This window comes from Motacilla alba, chromosome 8 (genome assembly GCF_015832195.1).
Source record: "Motacilla alba alba isolate MOTALB_02 chromosome 8, Motacilla_alba_V1.0_pri, whole genome shotgun sequence".
NCBI classification, from domain to species: Eukaryota; Metazoa; Chordata; class Aves; order Passeriformes; family Motacillidae; genus Motacilla; species Motacilla alba.
The window spans coordinates 9586866-9605489 of NC_052023.1; the positions used below are offsets into that span (position 1 = coordinate 9586866).

At 40.0% G+C, this 18624-nt stretch overlaps 1 protein-coding gene across 2 annotated transcripts in view; it reads left to right on the plus strand.

Moving 5' to 3' along the window:
- Nucleotides 1-18624, plus strand: part of EIF2B3 (eukaryotic translation initiation factor 2B subunit gamma) — a 98149-nt gene that overhangs the window by 30438 nt on the left and 49087 nt on the right. The gene's annotated exons all lie outside the window — the stretch shown is intronic.

The following is an 18624-nucleotide window of genomic DNA, read 5'->3' on the forward strand; positions in this document are numbered from 1 at the left end:
TAGTACTAACATTAGTAACCTTGAAGTAACAATGCAGATCTGTTTTTAAAGTAATTTAGTAAAAAGTGGGGGTAAGATTGGGGAGTTTTTTCTTCCTTTTTTCCTTGCATCATGAAAGTAAAAATGAATGGTGTTGTATAATTTCAAAAGTCAGCATTGCCAAGTGGGTAGGTAAAGGCAGCTCAGAAGCAGCTTTGATACACTTGATTTTCTTTCTGTTGCCTTGGGATATCATCCTTTTTCTCTTTTTTTTTTCCTGCTGATAATTGGTTTTAAATAAGTGGATCATATATAAACATGCTGCAACTTCCTTAAGGTTTCTGCTCTCTAAAACTGTTGTTCTTGGGAAATTGGCGTCTCTGAAATACTCTGCTGCTCCTATGGTGGTTCTTTTTCTCATTTAAAATATATTTCCTTTAGAAAAGCTGGGAATGGCACTGGTATAGGCAGATGCTCTACAGTGTGAAGCATCCTAAACTAAATCATGGGCAGATGTCCTGTACCAGATCCAGCTGTGCTGGTGAAGGGGGCCAACACCCTGAGCTTATGCCCAGCTGGACATACAGTTGAGTACTCCAGAAGCCACATGTGTCAAAATAGCTTCATGACTTCTGATAGATTAGATAGCAGGACTTTGATAACTCAGTTCTGTTTTCTTTGTGCATTTGGGAGATGTCCCCACAAGCAGTGCCACTGGCAGGGAGGGGGGGATGCAATAATGCAACTCAACAGGAAAATCCTGACAAGCAGTTCAGGACAGACCAGGGAGCAAAAACTCTTTGCTGGTCTCAGCTGCCTACAGAAGGAATACACATCCTAGCTTTGCTGGTGGTCTTCTCTTTGAAAAATCAGGAGTTTTCACTATTAGCAAAGTTTTCTGACTAAGTTTCCTTTGCAGTTCAAGTGGTATTTTAAGAAATACCATAGAAAGTTGTTGGATATAACTTCTTTTCTCTAAATATGACCTCTGTAGAGTGATGTCTTTTCTGTTGATCCAAATCTGCTCTTTCAATTAGTCCAGGTCTGGTCTTCTCACAAATAAAAATAAAATTTTCTGATTAGCATCCAGAAAATAAGTAACATTCTTTCTGGCTCCTCTATCAAAAAATAGAAATTGTATGTGTTGATTTAGGTTATAATCCTTTTATAGATGCATAAGCCAGAAAAGAATCTGGTTCCCCTTCCCAGAATTGAATTGGTTTCACAGTACTAATAGGAATTTAGAAAGCTGTAAAAAGTTATTTTAGCCAGTAAAGCAAGTGGATGTGACTGAATCAAAACCAGGGAACTAAGTCTATTGAATAAAAGGGTGTGACTTTTACACACTAACTTCTCAAACTATAATCACACTTTAAAAATGTTGATTCAATCATATTTCTTTTGAAAAGAGGGTTTTGCTGAACATTTCAGAAAAAGATACTGACACAAGAGTTGTTGTTGTTTGAGACATGAGCGTGGAGTAGATGTTCTCAGGATGCCCTGAGCAGGATTTGCATGGCTGTTTCGTTTCTCAGCTCACTAAGAGTAGCTGCTGTAGCTAAAAAGCATTCATTTTCTCAGAAAGTTTGCCTCTTTTATTATGCATTTAAACTTCGCTCAACTTGTTCTGCTTTTTCTGTAAATTTCTTGGGGATGAGTGTAGCCTTTAATTTCAGAACTGGAGTATTTTAAAAATTATTTACTATTTCTAAAATCAATGTAGCCAAGTAAAATGAAAACTCTTTCATTTGATGCTTTTATATGTTACAATTTACAATAAACGTGAGCATAGTATAAAAGCAGTTAGTGAAACATTGACTTTATATTTTAAAGAACATAGTGCTATTACTGATTTTAATGCTGTTGCTTCCATAGGATTTTATTATTTTGCTGCTGCCATGTTATTTTATTCACACGTTGGTGAAGGGTTGAAAGGAATGTACAGCATATCCAGGTCCTATTTATAAAAGAAAGGTCATGCTGTGTCTTGATAGCTTGTACAGGTAAGAGGTCATGAATCTCATGAATCTCAGAATCTGAAATATTAGCAGGAGCTTCTGTTGAATGTAGTTATAGAAAGGCTTATTGTCAATGGCTTTCATTTTACTGCAGGATTCTGGCCAGTGTTCTAGTACACATAAGGCTAAAAGCAGAGAGCTTGAGGCTCAGCTTTTGGTTTCTAATCGGCAGTAAATGTATGTTGCATGGATTGCCATTAGTCATTTGTCTGTCTGTCTGTCTGCTGCGGTCTCAGACCAGCACTAAGCCTGTGATTCGGTTTTACTTTTCAGAGGTTTTGAAGGAGGAAGGGATGACTGTATTGCTTGGACACTCTTGAGTCCATGTGACTTGGTAAATGCAGTACTCTGCATGAGTCATTCAGTCTGGACAACACTGAAGTTGAAGCTCATTGTTACTCTAAGCCAGGCTCAGGTCCTAAAAAGATGATAAATGGTCTGTTCATTTTAGAAAGACATCTTAATGCCTTAATACAGTTGCCACTGTGTACTTTTTAGCAAGGCTTTGAGTTACCTTATTTCACAGAGTTGATGAGGAGGCATAACCACAGTTCTTTTTGTGACATACTTTCCCCAGTTGATCCAGATGTAACCTGTGTGGTCAAAAATTCCTCTGGATGGTTTGCGTAGGGCAGAGACGCAGAACGATCAATTGCTTGCTTTCAACATACGTTTTCAGCCATAACGTGTATTCAGCGGAGCTGCCTGTTGAACTGTTAGGGTTTCAGCTTGTGTCCAGTGATCCTGGAGTGACCAGTAGGCGACAGAGGGGCACAGAGTTCTCATTGTGCAGTTGGGATGGTACAGAGAGAAAAAAGCCAAAGGTCAGAGGAGTTATCCCTGCTTGTGCGAGCGCTGTCAGGCTCTCCCCTACCACATGTCCGCCATGTGTTCCTCATCAGTGGGATGTGGAACTCCATGACGCAGAGCAGACTGGAATGCAGAGTTAGTTAACACCCGCCGTTGGGGAATTTATCAGCCAATGTGGAATATGGCGGGGGAGGAAACAGCCTAGTTTAAAGCAAAGTAAGGGTGAAATGAGGCATGTGACTGTTCCTCTTCAGTTAAAAGGTCTGATTCTGCTTGGGGATGAGGTTCTGGCTCATGAACGTAGCCAAAGTTTGTGGTTCCCTTACTGTTCTGTGTTACTGATGCATTTTCAGTCCTTTAAATTTTCATACTTAGCAGAAGGTTTTTGCAGCGGCAGGAGGGAAATACCCCTGGGATTTTTGCAGGGAACCATTCATCTAGTTTATTCCAAGAAATCCAGATTTCAGAGAGCCTTTCCTTTATCCTATTCACCAAGACCCCAAATCACTAACTTGCAAGGATGCATAAAAGTGATAGCCTCTCCATTAAAATTAGCTACACTTGGTATCAGCTGAACTGCAGTTGCATAATATTTTTAGTGCTGATTTATTGCACTTAGTTCGTGGCTCCTGTGAACTCTAACCCGGGTGATTTACTGTGGTGTTTCACACTGCGAAGAGTTGCGAAAGTCATAATGGAAAGAGTCACAATTTGCAATTAGCTGATTGAAGGTGTATGGGGGCTCACATCCTTACTGGGTTTGCATTCTACTTTAGTTGCAGCAAATATATATCTTTGAGAACGTTTCCATTCATTCAGAATACAATGCCGAATTCCCTGTTGAATAGCTGTAGTGTGGTTCTCCCCAAACAGTATTGTGCTGGCAGTTTCTGGAATTACACAGGAAATGAAGAGCATAGCAAACTTTCCTTTCTCTTGCTAAGACATGCTCCCCAGGAGTTCTTCCAGTAGATCAAGTAAATAGAGGAGATCTATTCCTAAGGGCAGCATGTTTCTGCTTTGAGAAATCCTAATTTTCTCTGGCTTTAAATCCTTCCTTTCTTCATCAAATTTATTGCACCATTTCCCTAGAGAAAGGTAGAGAAGATGAGAGATTTTTCTTGCAAGCAGTAAAACTGCTTATCCACTTTTCTTGGAGATTTCTTGCAGAACTCTCCTTCCCCAGTCACCAAATACTTTGTACTCTGTTAAGAATGAAGAGGAGGTAGCTATTAGACCTTGACATGTGAACTGGCAATGCAGAATGCTGTATCTTGCCCCGTTACTCATTTTAGTGTAAGTTGCATGTACCTGCGTATCTGCATATTGGTCAGCAGCAGCTGTTGGTATTCTTGGGTTGGTCATCTTGAAATTCTTTAACCTCTTTAAAAATGTGTGTGTATGTGTGTGCGTATTCATAATCAGGTTGGTGAAAGCTCAAAAGTTTAAAAAATCTGGGTCAGTTAGTACAGGAAGATTTTAAAAAGGAATAACTTACGTCCTTCAGAAAAATTTGGCTGATGGACTTTAATTAAACTCCTAGGGTTGGAAGCAAACCAGTAAGAAAGCAGGGAAATTTAACTTAAAGCTCAACTTCTAGTTTTTTTTGCATATAAATCATCCAGCAGCTGGTGATATTTGCAAGAACACCAGAGACTGTCTTCCAGTATTCCCTTTGATTTTATTTCCCCCCCTTTGCTTTATTATTCCCAAGGTGTAGCGTTAAATATAATTTCAGAGGCTGTGTGTGTCCTTAACTTCTCTGTCCCGTCTCTGGTGTTTGTGTTCATATATGTATACATATACATGTAATATATAGCTTTGTTCACTGATGCACTGGTGCAGCATTTTGTAGAGCTAAGTACATTTTTTGGCTGGTTTTTTTTTTCCCAGATGAGCTACATCATTTCTGAAAATACCTCTGAAATTCCCACTTCTGTGACTTTGAGCCTTAGCCAGGTAGAATAGTAATAACAGAATCATGGCCAGTGGTGCCATAAATTTCAACTAAAGTATTGGGCAAGAAGTCTGATTTCTGTTTGTACTGTTGTTGGAGATATTTATGCAGGGCTGGTCTTTCAGCAAGTGTGATTATTTTTAGAGAGGCCCTCACTCCATTCTTGCTTTAGAATGTGCTGAGGATGTGTGTGGGGAACGGCACCTGACAAACAGCAGCCAGACAGAAGGAATAAAATCCCTTGGGAAATGAGACTTCTTTTTATGGCCATTTTTCACTTCTAAGGCCACTTGAAAAATATTGTTCTTCAGGTAGATCTTGTTCCTAGATCCCTGGGTTAGCATTTGGGTGCCTGCCATTTTCCCAGACCAAGGAGCTACTGAAGACTTAAGCTTTTCCAGTAGGAAAGTATGCAAGTACATGCTTTGCAGCACCAGACGCTATTGAAAGAATAATGGACCCTTCCCACATTCAACTCCATTCTTCTTGCACACACTCCCAGACCTCTGGAGCCACTGTGCTAGCAAATGATTACATTCTGTTTTTCTTCTGTAACTCTTCCTAAACAAAATGTTAATTGAGACATTGATTTATACAATTCAGATTCCTGTGTTAAGTCAGTGTACTTAAAAGTAGCCTCTGGCTATTGAGGGGATAGATCAGTGGGACAGATTGGTGCTTGCTGGTATGTTTTTCTATATCTTACCCTTTGAGAAAATAGTATATATTTCAGATGTAAGGAATATGTCGTTTGCATGTGTTCATTTTAGATGTACCCCCATTGTAGTGTAGCTTTGGAACACAGGATTCTATGTGTTCTCTGATTTACGTTGCTATATGAAGGAAGCATACTGGAAAAAAACAGAATTTAGCATTTCTTTGGTATATCCTTGATATAGTTGTTAGAAAAAATGTTGCAATGCTAGGGATATTATTTAGATTCCAGGCCTTCATATGTGATAGGGGTGACCGTATGCCTGGGGGTAAAAAATTACTCTTACTGTCCTTGACAACTGTTGAATTAAAGTATTTGCAGAAAAGTTGTCTGACCTTACTTCTTCCTATTATGTTCTTCTGTTCGAAAAAAATAGAAGTGTTAATCTTTTTGTTGTAGACAACCATTAAACTAAGCGACCTTTGTGTTTACAGAGGAAGAGTTCTCTGTGAGATCTGATGCTGGAAGGGATAAACGTCATACAAATTGGTGTGTTATCACCTGTTTGCATTAAGAATGCCTTGTAATTTATACACAAAGAGATCTCACCTCTCTACTTGGCTTTGTGACCTTGAGAAATCCACTTAATAGTGTCTCACACTTTCTTTGCTTTTTAAAATGAATGCAATATTTCTTTCCTGTCTCATAGGGGCATAACTCGAGAACATTTATGTCAGTGGTGTAAATGTAAAATGCTGCTCTGAGTACAGGGTATTAACTGTTGGCTTTCCCACACTCTGAGTCAGAATAGTACTTGTTAAAATGACCTGCAGGAAACAGCTGATCTAACACTGCATCCAGCCTGAGCTACAGGTCATGCTTGAACCCAGATTTTCAGTTTCAGCACTTGTATTTTTGCGTGTCAGATGCCTTTTGTATTTATGTCATCTATTGTGTGTTACATTGTTATGCACTGCTGTTCTTACCACTCCACTGTCTCCAATTTCCTTTCAATGTACTAATTCTCCTTTTTTTATTATCTTTATTTCTACAAGGGCACTGGACATGCAGTGAAAAATTAAATCTATTTTCTTTTGCGTTAAATACAAGCCGCTCTTCCTGGGTGTGCAGGGATTTGTATACAGGTGTGTGACTCCTGGCGTGCATACGAACTGCTTCTACAAATGCTGGCAAGAGTCTGGCAGCTGCCCCTGAGCTGACACCCAAGGGCTGCCAGGGCCGAGCCGGCAGCGGCACCACTGGGTGGGCAGAGCAGCCCCGGGGCTTGTGTGTCCTGGGGAAATAGCACAAGGACTCCTCGGGATGAGCCAGTCCTGCTGCAGAAACCCTTGTGTCATCTGGGCTTTGTCAAGTCCATATTGTTCTGCATAAAGGAGAAAAAATGATGTTTATGTTTCCTCAATTCTTGCGTTTGTTTGCTGCTCTCTGCTTCCAGTTTGGCCACCTGATGGCAGCTTTAAAATGCTGTGATGTCAACTGGTTTTGTTACCCGGATGTATAGCTTTGGTCAGCACTTGCAGAATCCAGCAGAATACAAGTATTAAACAAGAGTATAATCTTCTATAATTCCTCAAATAGTTTATTTTACAGTAGAAAAGTAATTCCCTTTAGAAGGTGATCACTCGAAGGACTAACTGCTTTCATTTCTGCTAAACATTTTAAAACCGTTATATTTTTGTAATCAATCTGTTTTAAAACATCTTCCCAGTTGATTTGGGCAGCTGTGTATGGTCTACTTGTTCACTTTTTTCAATGTCAGTTTTATCCATAAACAGAAAGAGTTAATGTTCTGAGTGACAGGTTATGGTAACAAAACAAAGTGATGCTGCTCTACTGAATAGTGGCTTCGTAAAGATTGTGTGCCTAAACAAAGTTATAATGAACCTGTAAATCAAAAATGCCACAAACAGCAGTAATTCCAGATGATAGAGCTGAAATAACCGTGCAGTTAGTTCAGTAGCCTGCTGCAAAGAAATCTGTCACTTTACCTGCTCCTTCATTTCTGTGTTTCAAGTTCTAGCTGATTGATTCACCATCTTGGAGTCAGTAGATGAAAGGATATGAACTTGTCAGTATTGAGAAAGGTGGCCAGTTCTGAGTATGACTGAAAGATCATTGCAAACTGCAGCACAATAATTTAAAAGTTCATTTCACTTTGATATCTGTGCTTTGCCTTCTTAATTTTTGTACATGAAAACATGTTGTGTTCACAGTGGAAGTGACTCACAAGTTCCAGTCAAGACTTCTGGAAGGCTTCAGTCTGCTACCTGCCACATGTCTGCATATCTACTGCTGATTTCACTGCTCTTCCAATGGCAATAAAAAAATTGGCCATGAGTGTTAATTCATGTCTCAGTGGAAATATCCAGAGTCTTAGGATGTGGTGTCTTAGGATATGGCTGTTTCCTGAGTTCTAGATACACTGACCTGTGAATGTTTCTATCATTGGGCAGTGCCTGAAAAGTTATTGTAGGTGAAGAGGAGGAAGCTGAACCAAATTGTTTAGCATTCAAAAGCTTGAAATGAGCAGGGGTTTGGGGAAGGTGATGTGAGGCCACCACCAGCTAGGTGCTGTGCACACAGGAGAGTTAAAAGAATTGCAGTGTACACCAGGGAAAGATGTTGTGGCTGTGTCTTTGCAAAGGCAGATCTGACTTCTCTGTGTCAGAATTGTTGATCCGAAAAATTGATGAGCTTCAGAAATATTCATTCAAGGTGGACACTGACTTGAACTTGGCTGTTGTTTCTAAAAGTGGATAATGTCTTACTTACACACACAGTTGAATGTTCATTCCCAAAATTCTGGGATATTTTGGCTTTTAAATCTATGGTGAGGAAGGACAAGCAATATCTGTACTCCTGGGGATCAAAAAGCAATGGGGGAAAAAAGGTGTATGAGAGCCTATTCTTAGTAGCCCTGTTTGTTACTTTAAGCAAAATTGTCACCCTCCCTGCACTATTTGTGTCCTGAAGAGAATCAATCCATTGTTCACGTCTCTGAGGAACATGTTGTCATCCTGTTGAATATTAAGACCCAGAATTGAGATTAAGAGTTACCAAAAAGCAAGAAGCCAGTGCTCTGCTGTTACTTGATCATAGCGGGCTTATTTGCTGAGCTAAGATTTTGACTACTTAGGGCTTTTTAGGCTTCTGAATACTGTTCATTAATGTAGTTATTTCATTGCTCAATGACAGCATATTTTTGTGCACTGATGTCAGTTCTAGCATTGTTTGAAAATGAGAGGTGTTTCTCCTTGCCAGAAGTAGAACTGTAGTATGGTTTGTACTTCCAGAAATTCCTTCATGGCTTCAGTTGGTGTTTGATTCTTGGCTGGTTTGCAAAAATATACGATCCAATCGATCCAGTCATATTTTTAATTGAAAACATGCATGGTTTGTGTATATTAAAAAAGGATCAGTTGCATGTAGGGAAGAGCCCATGAAAGTGTGCTTGAGAATTCCTACTTGCATCTGGCGTAGAAAAAGTTTAGGCAATTATTTTGTGTGTGTCCACTGTGTATTTTTTTTTTTCCTTTTTTTATCAATGTACGTCAGAGGTCTGAACACAAATAAAGCATGCTATGCAGACTAATTAAATCAATGCCTCTGTGGAAGCAATTTAGTTTCTGGAATTGCTCTTCTAAATCAGAGATGTAAACAAAAGCCTAGTTATTTTTATATCATTTCCCTTTGCCTCATGTACGTGATTCTGGAAGTTGAAGAGTTATATGTTTATGCCTCTTTTTACAGCAGAATATTTGCGTGGCTGAATTTTTATTGAAGCATAATTCCTGGTTTCCTTAAAGCTGAGCAAGACTACTGTACAGTGGGAACACACATTAATTTGAGTTGCTGTGAAAGGCTTTTCACGTTAAAGCTGTCGAGGCAGCAAATTGTCCACAAGAGGTTTTTTTATTAAGAGTTGTTTGCTGCTTTTGTAGAAACAGTTGCTTCAGGCACAGAAAGTAAATGGGGAGCTTTTCCTGAAAGAAGGGTGTGCAAAAAACAGTGTTTAGGTGATAGGCTCTTACTGTCCCTCCTCCTTTCTCTACCTACCTAGGGATGATACTGCTACCATTGCATTTTGTTCTGTCCCCAGAGACTCCTTTCTTTTCTGAGATTGGCTTGAGTTAGTTGTTTGTTTGTTCTAGTTTCTTCACAGACTATGAGCTCGTTGTGCTGGTTCCTTTAAAATGCAGAACACAAAGATATTACCTGTCTTAAAAGTATAGAGTGTAAAGGACTGTACACTTAAAGATATGGTCCATGCTCCAATTAAATGTGCAATTCCAGCTTTTCAGAATAAAGCTGTTTTCTAGTAAAGTCCAATATAATAATAAAATCTGTTTGTGAAGAGTGCAGCTTCTGTGGTGTGAAGAATCAGACCCACCTCTTCTGTTGCAATTCTAAAACTCCCTTTTATTTTTAATAGCAAGTTATTTTGAGAGCAGAGCCCAGAAGCATGGAATTTTTAGAAGTAAAAATTGGTCTTCTTCATAGTCTTTTAAGGCTTCCTGTTAATTTTTGTTGTACTTATTCCTTCTTGCCTCTCTCTGTGTTTACTGTCTCTGCAAAAGCAGCCATTGTACACTTGGGCCTTTTTTATGTTACTAGCATAGTCTGGAGGGTTAGCACAGGGCTTTATAGTTACAGATTGGTTCTAATACATTTTTTTCTTTATAAACTAAGGGCAGGACTGTACACGAAATCTGTTATTGTATTTGTGCTTTGTACTCATGCACTTGTTGACTGTTTTACAAGCCAGTAACGTAGTAGCCACAGGCTAGGAAGCTTGCCCAGAAATCTGGCATATTTAATTAGTGCTAGTAAACAAGCAGAGTTTCAAATTTAATTTTTCCTTCTTTAATTCCTATAAACCTCAAGCCATTTAAAACTTAATTTTGACACTAGTTTCGTTTATGCAGTTGGATAATACTGAAACAGTCTACAACCACAGACAGAATGGTCCCAGTCTTTTCCAAGCAAGAAGGGAATAGAAGTTGTTTTGTTTTAATAGTATCTGAGGTTGATGTAAAATTGTAAATGATAATCTTCAGGTCATCCACTACTCGTTTTCTTTTTCTTTCTGTTAGGCTAAATGTTTCAAGATGAAGCAATTGTCCTACCATGAGTTTAGCCTTGCAAAGGACAGGGACTGGATTTGTTGCTGCTCTGGTTTTTGTACAGAGAGCTCTTCTAAGAGCAAATGATGGAACATCTGAGCTCTGGTACTTGCCATGGCCAGTTCATTGCTTCTAGGCTGTGAGGTTTAAACTCACTGCCCCAGGTGGTATAAACAACAGAGGATTCAGTTGCTGTTTTCTCACTTGCTTTTCAATACCAACTTGTGATCTGTGCTGAAAATGGTTCCCTGGTGCTGCTTTCACTGTGAGGGACCACTGAAGTCTAGATTAATGACATTTCTTGTATCTATGCAGTTGCTGAAGCCACTCTATCTCCAGACAAGTAATGTGCTGGGTGTCAGAGCAATAAAATATGTGGTAATTCTGGCCAAAAACTAGACTTCATAACTGCAGCTGAAAATTAAAAAAATTAATATTGGAATTGTGAAAATACACAGATGAGCAGTGTTTTAGTAGCTGTCCTGACAACTTTTCCTTCAAGAACGTGTTTTGGGGATTTTTTTGTTGTTTGGGGGGTCTTTGCCTACTTATTTATAAAGGCAGCTCCCACCTTAGCATGTGCTGAAGTGAGAAACTTCACTCTAGTGTATGTGAAGTTTCTCAGTCAGCAATAACTGTTCCAGAGAAGGAAGGAAATTTGCTCAAAGTACCTTCTCGTTGCATTGAATTCACCTGGATTTTCTTCTGCAGTATTTTAGTCATTGTATGCTCACTGTTCCAAAGGAGTAAAATTCTTCCAGCTCAACCTTAAGCTTTTATTCAGGTGCTGCTAATGGGGGAAAGGTGATAGAGATTCTTGGAAATCCAGCTCTGTCTTTAGTGCAGTGTGTTTTCGTTCATCTGGGCTTAATGCTATAGAGCTCCAACTTTAGCATCTTCCTGAAAGTGTTTTAGTTGTAGGCTCAGTTTCTTGTAGCAATAAGAAGCAGCAACTTCTGTTATAGCTATTAACAAGTCTGAAAATTTTAAATCATGAGTAATCTGGTCTTACCAGAAACTAATCCAGTGTGGTCATAACCACTGTAATTACTTGTTAAAAAAAATGCAGATTTGGACTTTGGGTGGATGTTAAGGTCATCTTGTGGTGATGATACTTTTTTGTGTCTAGTCTTTTTTCCTTTTTTTTCCCTCTGATACTTACATTCCTCATTCCACGGTATTTCTAATGGTGTTTTGTAAAACACCAGTTAGCTATTAAAAGAAGTAATCATAAAGTTATATCTAACATGTAGTCTTTCTTCTCCACTTCTTCCTTCTAACCCTAATGACCTGTTATCAGGCTTTTGTCAGGTTGTTCTTCAGTCTGGTGAAATTTAACTTTCTTGAATGGAAATATGTTCTACAGAAAGACTCACAAAGCAAGACTCACTCTTCTGTCCTGAAGAGCCCGTTTGCTTGTCAGGCAAAGATCCTAGCAAAGGAAAGCGAGTGATCAGCCTATATCCTGTGCATAGCAACAGGTTTAAAGACAGATTTTTAATTTTAATAAACTGGTGGTGCAGAAACAGGTGATTCTCATGAGGTACCTGAACAGCAACTCACAATGGGAAACCCAAGGATATGCGGGAAAGCTTCAATTTGTTCTGCTCCCGGGCCCTGTGAAATGCAAGGGAAACATTTATGCTTATTTGATCTTTGGAGGCTTTTTTTGCTTATGCTTTTACTTGCAATTTAAAGTTAGAGGAGGAAGAATTTCTTTTTGCCTATGTATTTTAGTAACCCAAAGATATGCCCTTACCTTAAATTCCCAGATTTTGCGAATCGTACATTCTAAGTAGGACCCACCTCACCTGGGAGGTGCAGAAGGTCTTCAGAGCCTTGTCATGCAAGGCTCATGCTGCAAGTACAGTTATATTTGCCTTTGAGTCCAGGCCAGTGGCATGAAGAAATTGTGTCAGCCTTGCTGTGTTTAAGCTACATATTGCTAGTGACCTGCAGCTTTGACCTAGTATTCAGTTTCCCATGCATTTACTGTAATTATTTGATTTAAAAAAATATATCATGTGTCTACTGCTTTGCCCTTAGGGAACTGATGTAGGAGGGATCAGCAGGAGCTGCTGTTCTTCAGTAACCTCTATACAATCCTCCAGCTTCAGCTATTTTCTTAAAACTTGTTCCTCTGAAGTGTTGTCATCCTTTCAGCCCTGGTGATTTTAGGGAACAATTATTTTCTAAGGTGAATTTCCATGAAGCAGGAAGCAAAATGAGCTGAAAATTGGAAATTATTAGGGTTGCCAGGTGCAGACTTCTAGTTCTTTCTCCTTCTTCAGCAAAGAAAGCATTTCCCAAAGCTTGATTAAATCTCTTAAATCACAGTTTAGCCCAGCATAAGAAAAATAAGCTCAAACACCCGATCTGAACTAAGTGACTAAGCCATGTCCTGTTGTGTTGGAATTGAATTGGTTATAGCACACAATAATCTACTTCATTGTCATCCTGGCCTTAACTGTAGCATAAGATGATTACATTGAATGTGTATAATAATGAGGCTTACACTTTGTATATAGCCCTTTAAATATTTTGGCAGACCATAGAAAGAACCTTTACGTGCAAGGCTTGATTAATCCTTTTCCTCTGTGTATAGAACAAGTAGCTGCCAGAGCTCAAGGGTAAAACCTATTAATAATGTCTCTGGCAGTCCCCGCCCTCCTTCACAGTGTATTCTCTTCTGTTCACACCAAACTCCAGGCTTATTATCATTTTGGTCTCTCTCTTTTGCTTTCCCAGTTTATACATAGCAATCAGGGTATTCTAGCAGAATAGTATCTAGTATAAAAGTGTCTAGTATAAAATATTTGCATGAACTCTGTTTTTCCAGTGACAGAGAAAGAGAAAAGGGGTGGTAGTGTTGTGGGCAGCCTGGCCCCTGCGTTGTTTCCTACAGCTGTTCTACTCAGTATGGTAGAGAAGACCCTTGGAACCGAGTTTAGGGAAGTGCTTTCACAGGCAGCTGTGTCTGGTGTGCTCCCAGGGGGATGCACGTGCATCCAGCAGCGTGGCTGTGCAGCCCCCAGGGAGCACTCCTCTGACTTGGGGGGGCTGAGGAATTACTGTTGTTCTTGTTTTCATATGGGAAAGCTGAAGCAGGATGAAGAAAAACATTTTTTATAGGTTCATGTGATGGGGAAGCTGTGCAGCCATTGGCACCCTTGTTCTTCAGCATCGGAGTCAAAAGAGATGTTAACTTTAAAACCCGGCGTTGTTGCCAAGAAAATGACTTTCTACAGAGAGGTCACACTGGCTTGTTGTAAACCGTTACTGACCGTGAGCAAATATTAATCCTGAGTTCTGACTGCTAACCTATACTCTTTATACTAGAGAAAGTGATTTAATCTTTGGCTTTCCATGAAGGTTAGTTCCTGTACCAAAAAGTTTTCAGCATGTTTTTGTCAAAAGTAAGTTCAGAGTTTTTATTATAGTCTCATGGGTATATTAATAACATAATACAACAAAGAAAAATGGCATGTGGTGAAGGTTTTAAGTGAAAAATATTTATTATTCAGAAGGCTTTCAAGCAACTTAGGTCACCAGATCAATAAAACATTTTCATTTGGAAAGTACTTCCCCTTTCTGGTGCAGTGTCTCTTTTGCAGCAGCAGCTGTGAGGATGGATGGTGGGTAGCTGTTAGCAGAACTGCAGTGTCCTGCCCTCCCCTGGGAGATCCTCCATGGACCAAAGCAAACCTTGCCCTCCTGCCTTTTTAAATAAGGTTGTTACAAAACTACAGGAAGGGGAACAGAGGTCAGGATCATCCAGGGCTCATGGCATGTGTTGGGAGACACCTCATAGCAGCCTGTGCCGTCTTGAGCTCTTGGGGTCCCATTGCTGGAGTGTTCCTCCCCCAGAACTGAAGCAGTCCCACCCAAGAAGTAGCATCCTCTGCCTCCCCTCTGCCCACCCTCCTCTGCAGCGGCAGGGGGGGGCCCGGCCGGCCCCGCCACCGCAGCTCTGCAGCCCAGAGGTGGCAGCATTTCACCGGTGGGCAAAGGAGCCCCGGCACACAGTGGGGACATTCATGGGGATAAGTGCTTTGGGATCTTTTTGGCCAAAAGCACTGTGTAAAAAAAAAAAATAAAAAAATTAAGGTCATAAGGTGTCTGGGATTTTTGAAGAGCCAGTGTAACAGTGGTCTTTTATTATTAGTGAGTTTACAGCCAAGAGCTGTCCCGTAAATGAGCAATGCGATTTAGGGATTATTTTTTTTTCCTTTAAAAGCGGGAATGCTTGAGACATTAAAGGTGGTCTGGCAGCTTTTGCTGTGAGACTTCTCTTCATGTTGATCTGTACACTGGCTTTGTATCAACACGAGAGCACCACGTTCTTGCAGACAGGCAGGGGTCAGCACTGTGTTTGAACTGGACCGCACGCTGCTTCATGCAAGAGCACAGTTCATGGTGTGGGGACAGGAAGAATGTGATAGAGTGTTTGGCTATGTGGACTATGTGAGCTACATGCCATTAGTTAGAAAAGATGCAAGTGTGGAATGCATAGTTTGCACATAGCTTGCTGTTATTTATTTACTTTGGAAGGATGGGGAGGACGATTAACTAATGAGCCCACCTGATGTAATTCAGGTGTAGGTTTAGGAGCCAGGTTAATAGCAGGTATGATTAGGTTTTTATTGTGTCAGTGCCTGGATTAGCGTTAGAGTACGGACAGCCTCAGGTCCTTGAGCTTATTTAAAGACCTTCATATTTTCCATCAACAGCTGTATGAAGTTAGGGAAAGGGAGGCCATGGGATTTCTCTTTCTCAGCTAGTTTATTTGTGAGGTGATGGGGTTAATGTGGCAATATCCCATGCTTAGTAGAGAGGCTTTTTGGCTTTAAGCATTGTGTGTGCTCCCTTCAGATTTATGATTTTGACCCCAGCCTGGCATTATCACACTGTCAGTGGGAGTATGGAGCTGGTTGGAACCTCCAGCTCTTGGTGGTAATCTCTCTTAATTAGTTTGCAGTTGAAACAATTGTCCGACTTCTTGCCTTTAAACAAGGGAAGTTTGCTCTATCAGTGGTTGATTTCCCTGAGGGAGGAAATCCTGACGGGGGTTATCAGGGAAAGAAAAGCTCTGGGCTCCACTTTCAAAGCAATGCCATGTATGAAGCATGCATCAATCCTGTTAGTACTGCTTATTATTTCACAATGGCGTGTCAGGAATTACAGGCGCAGACTTTTCTAAGGACTCTTGCAGACCTTTATGCACTCTCATCCTGAGTCAGGATTTTGTGGAATTATGTGCTAATAAAAGCTAATTTTACACATTGAAATTGCTCTTTTAATCTTTCCCTGACTTCTCCACAGATCTCTCCTAGCCTTCTAATTGTCAGCTTTCTGTTAGGGAGCCCTCCATGCCTCATCATTAGGACTAAAATCTGCCGTCAGTTAACACACAGAGCTTATAACTGGGAGCAGCCCCCTCCCTTGCATGGGAGCACAGACAGTAATAGACACTATAGTGGCAGCTCCAAAGGGAGTTTTACTGTGTATTTTAATGAATTGTGCTTGATTATATTTGCTAGATTGAACCAAAGTTCATTTAGTAATTGGTACGATTCTTACAGGGTACACATTTGACATTCCTCTCTCATTAAAGAGCTCCAACAATGGCTGTTGCAACTTTCATCTCAAGGGTGACCCTCTCAGATACATATCCAGTCTTTTTCTTTAGATAAACCACCCAACCCGGCATTCATTAACACTTAACCATCTGCAGCCAGCCCCTCCTAGTACCTTCTCTCTCGCTTTGATGATATAATTAAAAGCCTTCTGTATTATCTCCCTCGAAGCAATAAGTCTAGGTGCGTCAGCTCCTGCATTGTTTGTTATTCGATTCTCTCTGTATCAGCTATTCTTGCGACATGCTCATTTTTCATATGTTGTAAAGATTAGCTGATGGAGTGGGAGATCAGAGGCATGAGACAGGAGTGTGGCTCTTGATATTAGTAACCAGATGCTCATTTGAAATGGTGATGGGGTTTGCCGTTATCTGTTAGATTATTTGGCTCCTTTGCTTTTACCTGAAGATAAACTGGTTTGAGCACTAGTCAGTGAAAATGAGCATCATCTTTTGTGGCTTGTTATGATAGAGTGCTCTTATCAGTCTGGTTTAGTGTGGCTATTCTCTTCTTGAGCCTGGTTTACAGAAATCACAGCTTTGTTTATGCATGTGCCCAAACTTGCCTATTTGACCTTTGAAGCTGTGATTATAATATTAATCTATGGGACTATTCTGTTGCAAATCACTTAGGTGGTCTGTATTTTAGAGGATTTCATTGTGGGACCTCCCTCTTGTCCAGCAAGATGTTCCATTATTGTTAGTATATTCTACATTGAAAGCTAATTCAGACTGGTGTTTCAGTACATCTTCTGTCTGGCTGCTTTTTGTAGGGGTTGTTTTGTGTGTGATGGAAGAGCTGGGATAGCACTGTGCTACTATTTGTCCACTTCCACTGATTTTGTATAAGTTAATAACAAAGTTGCATAGCTACAGAAAATCTTGGTACAATGCTTGCATGCAGATACAAACTTCAGCCCACAAATCCTCAGTGTCCTGTGGTGTAGCTAAATAGCATTATTCCAGTTTGCAGGTGGGGAGACTGCATGTGTCAGAGCCACACAGACACTGGCAACAGAACAGGCATTTACTGGGAATTCCTGTTTTACAGCGTTGCTTGATGCCTAGCCCCTGCAGCCTTCCTCTGCCTGGTGTTTAAGGGGGAGTGTATGAAAGATCTTGAATAGGAAGAGAAAAAAATGGCATTCTGGCGCTAAAGAAATTTTGTCTTGTTTGTCATCTTCAGGTTAAGAATTGGATGTTTTCCTCTAATTTTTGCCTCTCCTTCCTATGTCCCATCTGTTTCTGTATTTTTACATGTTTATTGCCTGTTCCATTGATTTATTCCATTTCCCAGTAAACTATTATATTCATTACATAAATACAAGGGAACAGGGAATGCTTCTCAGACAAGATAGGAAATTTCTCCCTCTCACACATACACAAAATGTGGAAACCGTTCTCAGGATGCAGAGCAGGAGGGAATCTGCTGACTTCCAACTGCAAGATCTCATTAAAATTAGTGGATTCCCTATCCTCTTTGCATAAGGAACATTGCTATTTGGGCTGCCTTCCACAGCAACATCTGGGCCACTGATAACATCAGTACTGGAGCATTGCTAGGTGAGCTCATGTTTTGTTAATGAAGTAATCTACTGAAAGTGCATATATCATTTTCTAGTACCACATTCTTCACTGCAAAGTGTTGTACTACTATTATAGGATCTTTCCTTTTGCAAATGGGACTTAAAGAATTTTGTTATAGTCAAAAATATGCGTAGCTTGAATGGCATGCTTGAGAAATGCCACATAAGTCATGAAATGTTAAGACTTAAATACTTTGGTAGTTCAAGGCATTAATTGAGAAATGCACTGAAAAATGGCTTACTAGAACACCTGATGTTCCTGGTAGCTTTGGTGTTACTAAATATTTGGTGTGGTAGTTTGGTTTACTGTTTATATTTATATGCACGCCCAATTTGTGAGTGATCCTTCTGCTGAGCTAACTACATAATAAAAGTGATCATGATCACAAACATCTGACTTTAGCATGTTCTGGAATAAGCAAACCATGTTGGATAGAGTACACTGATAAAATATGTTCATTCGAGCTTAATTATGAAATCCAGACATCAAAGGAAGCAAAATGAAAACAGAGACAATTTCAGGTGTGGATTGAAATTTCTCTCCTTAATAGGCTCTGACCGTGAGTGCAGTTATGGATGTCTTGAACAGCTCAGCATAGTCCCTGACTGTTGTTGTGTTTTGTCTTTTTTAATCTGCAGGCTAAATATTCTTGTGGCTTTTTTGTTCTGAGAACTAGTGGTGAATGTTTAGGCAGCCAGAATGCTCTCAAATGAGGCCACAGATTTGTGGAAGGGAAAGTAATATTGGACTAAAATATCTAGCTGGTTTGAAACAGGTTCCAAAAAGGGTTTCCATTATCCAAGAACAGAGAATGCATAAAGAGAAGCAATAGAAGCAGT